Source organism: Pinus tabuliformis, chromosome 6 (genome assembly GCF_031772625.1).
Source record: "Pinus tabuliformis cultivar Carrire ecotype Pingquan chromosome 6, CPIR1, whole genome shotgun sequence".
NCBI lineage: Eukaryota > Viridiplantae > Streptophyta > Pinopsida > Pinales > Pinaceae > Pinus > Pinus tabuliformis.
Window position 1 is genome coordinate 344,481,244 of NC_142292.1, and position 6,805 is coordinate 344,488,048.

At 40.6% G+C, this 6,805-nt stretch overlaps 1 pseudogene across 3 annotated transcripts; it reads left to right on the forward strand.

Moving 5' to 3' along the window:
- The first annotated feature begins 399 nt into the window (after nucleotides 1-399).
- On the forward strand, nucleotides 400-4,145 carry LOC149258709 (pentatricopeptide repeat-containing protein At2g13600 pseudogene; annotated as a pseudogene). Of its 3 annotated transcripts, none has more exons than XR_016256902.1 (3): nucleotides 400-3,188; nucleotides 3,568-3,813; nucleotides 3,957-4,145. The product of XR_016256902.1 is annotated as a pentatricopeptide repeat-containing protein At2g13600 pseudogene, transcript variant X2 (transcript). The 3 variants fall into 3 exon arrangements; XR_016256903.1 differs by having other exon boundaries at nucleotides 400-3,021; nucleotides 3,117-3,188; nucleotides 3,568-4,145; XR_016256901.1 differs by having other exon boundaries at nucleotides 3,568-4,145.
- The last annotated feature ends 2,660 nt before the right edge of the window (nucleotides 4,146-6,805 follow it).

The window sequence follows — 6,805 nt, forward strand, 5'->3', positions numbered from 1 at the left end:
AGAAATAAGATTTTGAAGAATCACAATTAGATTCTTTTTCTTTTCTTGAGGTCTAATAGACCACATTGGTCTTAGAGAAGTTTAATCATCATCATAAAACTAGTTCTATTGTAGTTTAAAAAAACCACAAATTAGTTTTGAAAATAATGAAAAATTTGGCAAGATTATGATAAAATCCGCCAGAAATTTTTGAAAATCTGAATTAGGATGATCAAACTTCACAATTTTTGGTGCCTAGAAATTTGATGGTGCTAAATCCATTCCCACTATAAAAAAATTCAAACACTCATACATTTTTTTTTTACTAAATTGAAACGGGAGAAGAAAAAAGAAAGTGCTTATTTTTTGATTTTTTTTACTCAATTGAACTTATTTTTTCTACTAAATTGAAAAATTGAAACTAGAAAAGAAAAGTGCTCTCCGGATGAATTTGTGTCGTCTAGACAACGCCCTTGGCGTTTACCAGGCAAAACGGGAAATAGGATTTAGATCGGGGCAAGGGTAATTGAAATTCTCTGTAACTCCTCTTCCAGCAAATTACCCTTCACTTGGAACGGATTCTTTCATGTGCTTTAGAAGAAACGCACAGGGATGGCGGTCCCATAACCTTTATGGGATCACGCGAAGAAATAAATGATGGGATTATTAGTTGGATGAACCTTTTACAGTAAGGATAGAATGTACATGATGATCACAGAATCCATTGCAACGTATGTTAATCTCTTGCGGGGCTGCATTCTGAAGAAATCCTTATCAGAAGGCAGAGGAATACACGCTAACATCAATAAACTTGGATTTACAGGAGACATAGTTTTGGGCAACACGATTATCAACATGTATGTCAAGTGCGGAAATGCAGTGGACGCTCGCAGAGTTTTTGATGAATTACCTGAACGAGATGTTTGTTCATGGACTCTCATGATTTCAGGTTTTGCCAGGCATGGCCCTTATCAAGAGGCTTTGAAAAATTTCTGCCTAATGCGACGAGCAGGTATTCAACCCAACCACTTCACTTTTTCCAGTGTTCTTCCAGTGTGTGCGAGCTTGGCATCTCTCCAACATGGTTTCCAAATTCACCAACAAATAATAAAAAGTGGGTTCGAGACTCATGTCTGTGTGATGACTACCCTCTTAGACATGTATGCACAGTGTGGGGATATAGAGAGCGCACGTCACTTGTTTGACAAAATGTCTCAGAGAGACCTGGTCTCATGGAATGCTATGCTTGCGGGATATACACAGAATGGACTTATTGAGGAAGCCCTGAAACTCTTTAATGAAATGCCAAAGCGGAATGTGGTCTCGTGGAATGCAATGATTGCAGGATATGCACAGAATGGGCTTGCTGATAAGGCTTTGGAATTCTTTGAGAAAATACCCCAAAGAAACGAGGTCTCATGGAATGCGATCGTGTCAGGTTTTGCACAGAATGGGCTTGTTTATGAGGCCCTGAAGCTTTTTGAGGAAATGCCTGAGCAAACTGTTGTGTCATGGACTGCAATAATTGGAGCATTTGCACAAAATAGGCATAGTGAGGAGGCCCTGAAACTTTTTCACCAAATGCAATTGACAGGAATAAGGCCAGATGCTAAAACCTTTGCCAGTGTTCTCCCAGCATGTGCTAACTTGGCAGCTTTAGAACAGGGTGCCGAGATCCATGAAGAAATAAAAAAGAATGGATTTGAATCCAATGCCGTATTGGTAAATGCTCTGATAGACATGTATGCTAAATGTGGAAGCATAGGAAAGGCACGTGAATTGTTTGATACAATGCAGCAACGAGATCTGGTCTCATGGAATGCAATGATTACAGGATATCTGCATAATGGGCTTGTTGATGACGCCCACAAACTGTTTAAGGCAATGCCTAATCGAAACTTGGTCTCCTGGAATGTGATGATTGCAGGGTTTACACAGAATGGCCAGAATGAGCAAGCCCTTGAGCTTTTCGAAGAAATGAAATTGTTAGATGTAAAGCCAGACTTGAAAACATTTACCAGTATTCTCCCGTCATGTGCGAACTTGGCAGCTTTGGAACAGGGCATGAAGATCCACGAAGACGTCATTAGAAACGGATTTCAGTCTGAAATTGTAGTGATGAATTCACTGATAGGCATGTATGCAAAATGCGGGAGCATAGACCAGGCACGTGAATTATTTGATAATATGCATCATCGTGATGAAGTTTCATGGAATGCAATGATCTCAGGATATGCCATGCATGGCTATGGCCATGAGGCCCTCAATCTCTTTGAGCACATGAAACACTCTGGCATAAGACCAGGCAATGTCACCTTAGTTAGTGTTTTGTCTGCCTGCAGCCATGCAGGTCTAGTGGATGAGGGCTACCGATACTTCAATTGCATGAGTGAATATTATGATATCACACCTGCAATAGAACATTATATATGCATTGTTGACCTTCTTGGTCGGGCTGGGCATCTGGATGAAGCACAAGACTTTATCAACAAAATGCCAATAAGTCCTAATGCTGTTGTCTGGAGTTGTTTGCTCGGTGCATGTAAAATACATAACAATATAGAGCTAGGAGAGTGCGTTGCAGAACACCTTTTTCTATTGGACCCTAAAAATGCTACACCTTATGTTCTTCTGTCAAATATGTATGTTGCAGCTGGCAGGTGGGATGACATTGAAAAACTACGCAAAAAGATGAAAGATGATGGCGTAAGAAAGACACCTGGATGCAGTTGGATTGAGGTTAATAAACAGGTGCATTGTTTCCTAGTAGGAGATAGATCTGCAATGAGGAACAGAGAAAATCTATACCAAGTTGGAGAGCTTTTATCGTGAGATGAAGGTGGAAGAATATGTTTCTGATACTGGGTTTGTGCTGAGTGACATGGAGCAGGAAAGGAGCAAATTCCTTCACACCGTTGTGAGAAGCTGGCAAATGCATTTGGGCTATTGAACACTGACCCGAGAACAACCATTCAAATTGTCCAGGTGAAGGTGGCAGAATATGTTTCTGATACTGGGTTTGTGCTGAGTGACATGAAGGAGGTAAGGAACAAATTCCTTCCCCGCGTTGTGAGAAGCTGGCAATTGCATTTGGGCTATTAAACACTGATCCCAGAACAACCATTCAATTTGTCCAGAACCTTGGAGCCTTCGGTGACTGCTACTCAGCCATCCAGCTCATCTCCACAATTGCTGTATGGGAACTCATTGTAAGTGATACGAACAATTATCGTCATTGATGGGATGGGCACTGTTCCTGTGGGGATTACTAGTGATGCTATGTTAAGCAGTGCTACAAACATAAGCTCATTATAACAAGCTTGGGAACTTTTGAAAGGAAGTAGGATAATACCCATCTAACCTTGGAATGATGATAGATGCTGTAAAGTTGCTTTTTTTTTTTGTTTTAAATAAGTTTCTTTATTAGCGCATGTAAACTTTAAACTAATCAACTGGGAGTAGGCTGGTTGGTTGAAAGTCGGTTGTTATTCTTCACACTAGGGTTCAAATCTGATCTAGGGGCCATCCCTGGGTCACCCCAAAATAGTGCCATTTTAATTTGTTTTCATTTTGTTTTGCTATGGCCAGGACACTGTTGGGAAGCTACCACGTGGCATATGGTAGCTGGTGAAGTCAACCCAGTTGATAGGTTCAACTTTTATAAGCAAATTTCAAGGAGGCTTAGGGTCTACATTGGACACAGCTTTTAGAAGCTAGGGAGTTTGATCGTAGTTGAGAGCTTGGTGATAGCTCAGAGAGGTGCTCAGGTGGAGATTAATAGTGGGCAGAGAACATAGGTGAAGTGATCAGGGACAGAGGATCGAGAAATTGCAGGTATGCAGACATTGGAAGACCGTTATTACAGTCCTGTGGAGGAAGAAGCAAGGCCTAAAGACTGCTTTTGGCTGTAAACAAGTTTGTTCTGTTCAGAGATTCATTGGCTTTTATTATTGTTGTGCATGTATTGCTGATAACAGGATCTGGAGCCTGATTGACGTATGATAGTCTTTTCCATCCCTGTAAGAGCATGTGGATTGAGGAACAGAGCTAACAAGCCTGGTAATGTAAGAGTGATTTGGTTGCAATAAAGGACTGGTTTACTAAGCCTGTCGAGTGATGCTGATAAGGCTTATGAACTCCATTAATTGAATATATTGTGTTGCTGATATTCTTGTTAACCTGTGCGCTGAGATTAATGTCCTGTTAATGAACTGCATACTTTGAACGACACTGACAATTAATGAATCCTGTGCTGTGGTTATAGAGTATGTGTAGAACCTAGAACTTGCAGTTGAATTCCCTTTGGCATCTAATATCATAGTTGTGTTCCTGTTGTTGTTTACCCTGTTTCAGTAAGGGTATAGTTTGCTTCTTAGTTGCATGAAGCGTCAAAACATATCAGAGTTTCTGAAACGGGTAAGTTTAGAAATGTCACCTCCCAAAAATGGAAACATCAGCCAAAACGTCATATATATATATAATGAAATTTATAAAGAAGTGAATAACACATTATCTTGCAAGGAAAAAGGGAATAAGACCAATAGATGACAATTTAGAATGAAAATCAAGTCTATATTAACTCTCATAGATGATTACATGATGAATTAGTTTTGGCAAAGTTTTGGAGTTTCGGGTATGGGTATGGCCCGAAACGCCGGGTTCCTAGAAGTTTTGTGCAACATAGGTTTGCTTTTGTTGTGCACTCTGACCTGCAGACCCAAGATTGCCTGAATCAAGTGGTGCCAGAGAAGGAAGAACTTGCGGTGTGAACAATGCAGTCAAGGAGCTTGCTGGGTAGAGTTCTTGAGGAAGAGAGGCTGCACCAGCATTGGGACTGGGTAGACGTTGTCCATATCTGCAAAGTAAGTTGCAGTAAAGAGAGAAGAGTATGGCACGTGGAGGATGAATGTGAACTGGGGCAGGGGTGGTAGAAATGTGTGGGAATTTGGGTAGCTTGGAAGCTATTTCTGAGAGGAGAAAACCCACCAAATAGCTCGGAAGCTATTTAGTTGGTTGGGCAAGTTACCCAAGTGGTTGGGGTTTTGGACCCAAGACAATAAATTCTTTATTCTAATTTAATGTTAAAGGGTAAGTTAGTGAAAACCCTAAAAGATCTAGGGTTTTGGCCTAAAAAACCTTAAAACAAAAGTATAAATACGAGGAGACCAATGGAGAGGTCTCACATCATAGCAGTCTCATTCTTTTGTTGAACAACAAGCCTAATATAGAGCTGAGATCCTCAAGAGAATCTGCAGCTAGGAGAAAGATAAATTGTATGGTCTGTTTTTTTTTCTGGGAGAAGGATTCTACCCTATAGAAGTAGGCCGAGTTACCTACTACTGAACGAGGAGGATATGGTCTGCTGTATAAAAGAAGGGAGTTTTCTGAGTTTGCAATCTTGGTTTGACCATATGTTTTTGTCTTGCTTAGAGTGGGTTGAGGCTCTGTTTGTGCCCTAGGAGGAGGTCTGGTCTCTGTTCTACTCTAGAAAAGGGGGGCCAAAGCCCTAGAAGGAGGCAGGGGGTCTTGAATCTGTCACAAGCAGAGAAATGGGGCTATTAGCCCTGAATTTTACGAAAAGGAGGGTCAAGGTACAAAGAGAGGGTCGCAGGTAGAATAGACAGAGGTTGTGAGGCCTCAGGCTGATGAACAGGTAGGACCGAGGGGTAAAGGAGACCATCCAAGCCCTTAAGAAGGTCGCCCAAAGTGCTTAGGAGGCTGCTGGTAGAGAAGTATTCCGGAGTCAGGGCCACAGGTAGCGAGGGTTTCTGAGGTAGGCCACAAGCCTAGAAGAAGGGGGGGTGATAGGCCTCAGAGTCCTAGGAGCAGTGGCCGAGAAACCTCAAGTTGGTGGCCAAAACGTGTGGAAGTGTCTCAGGCCTGTGGAGAGGTGAACAAGGTAAGCAAAGAAGGTTGTTGTTTAGTGTAAGACGTGATGAGATGATCATGAAGTATGTTCATTAAAAGCTGTGAACAAGTTTGAAGGCTGGGGGTTAAGGGCTAAAGGAGCAACCCAAGAACATGAGTAGATGATTAAGAAAATTATGCTAAGTGGATAGCAAGATGACAATGACCAAAGGATCTAATCATTGTGTGACTTTTGGAGGCAAAAGACAACCAAGTACATTAAGGGCAAAGAGGGAAAAAAGGGTTGAAGGTAAAAGACTGCTACAACAAGTAAGTCGAGCCATTTTGTTCTTGTTGTGATGGGCAAATTGAAGGTCTAAAGGATCAGACCTCAAGCCCTAATAGTATTTTATTATATACTATGTATACTAGTTGTATCAAGGTTTCATAAAGGGCCATGATTCCTGGTACAAGAGCCCTAATGTTTTCTTGTTAATGGACAAATAAGAAATAAGTTTTGGGCTCATAAAACCTTTGTACTGTGATTAATTTCACTGCTGTTATATTTTCATTGTGCAAAGTGTTGTTAGTTGAGTACCTTCAATGTGTTTATGATCAAGTCTAGACATAGACTAAATCTAGTGTATTGAGGGAAAAATCAACATGGTATCAAAGCTACTTTGAAGGGCACGTGGATTAGTGTGTGCACAATGTTGATTTTTCAAGTGCAATAGATACAAGAACAATATTTCTAAAACACTGATATTTACTTCTAATGATATAGATCTTTTTTTAACAATTCTAGTTTATCATTAAGCAATTACACTTCAGAAATTCAACCATAAAAACATAAGAACAATAGATATCACAATGCACAAAGAGAACACAAGATTTACCATGGGAAAACCCACTTAAGGGAAAAACCCAACAACCTTTTTCTTAGAAAAATTCTTCAGTTCAACAATAGATACATCTAATG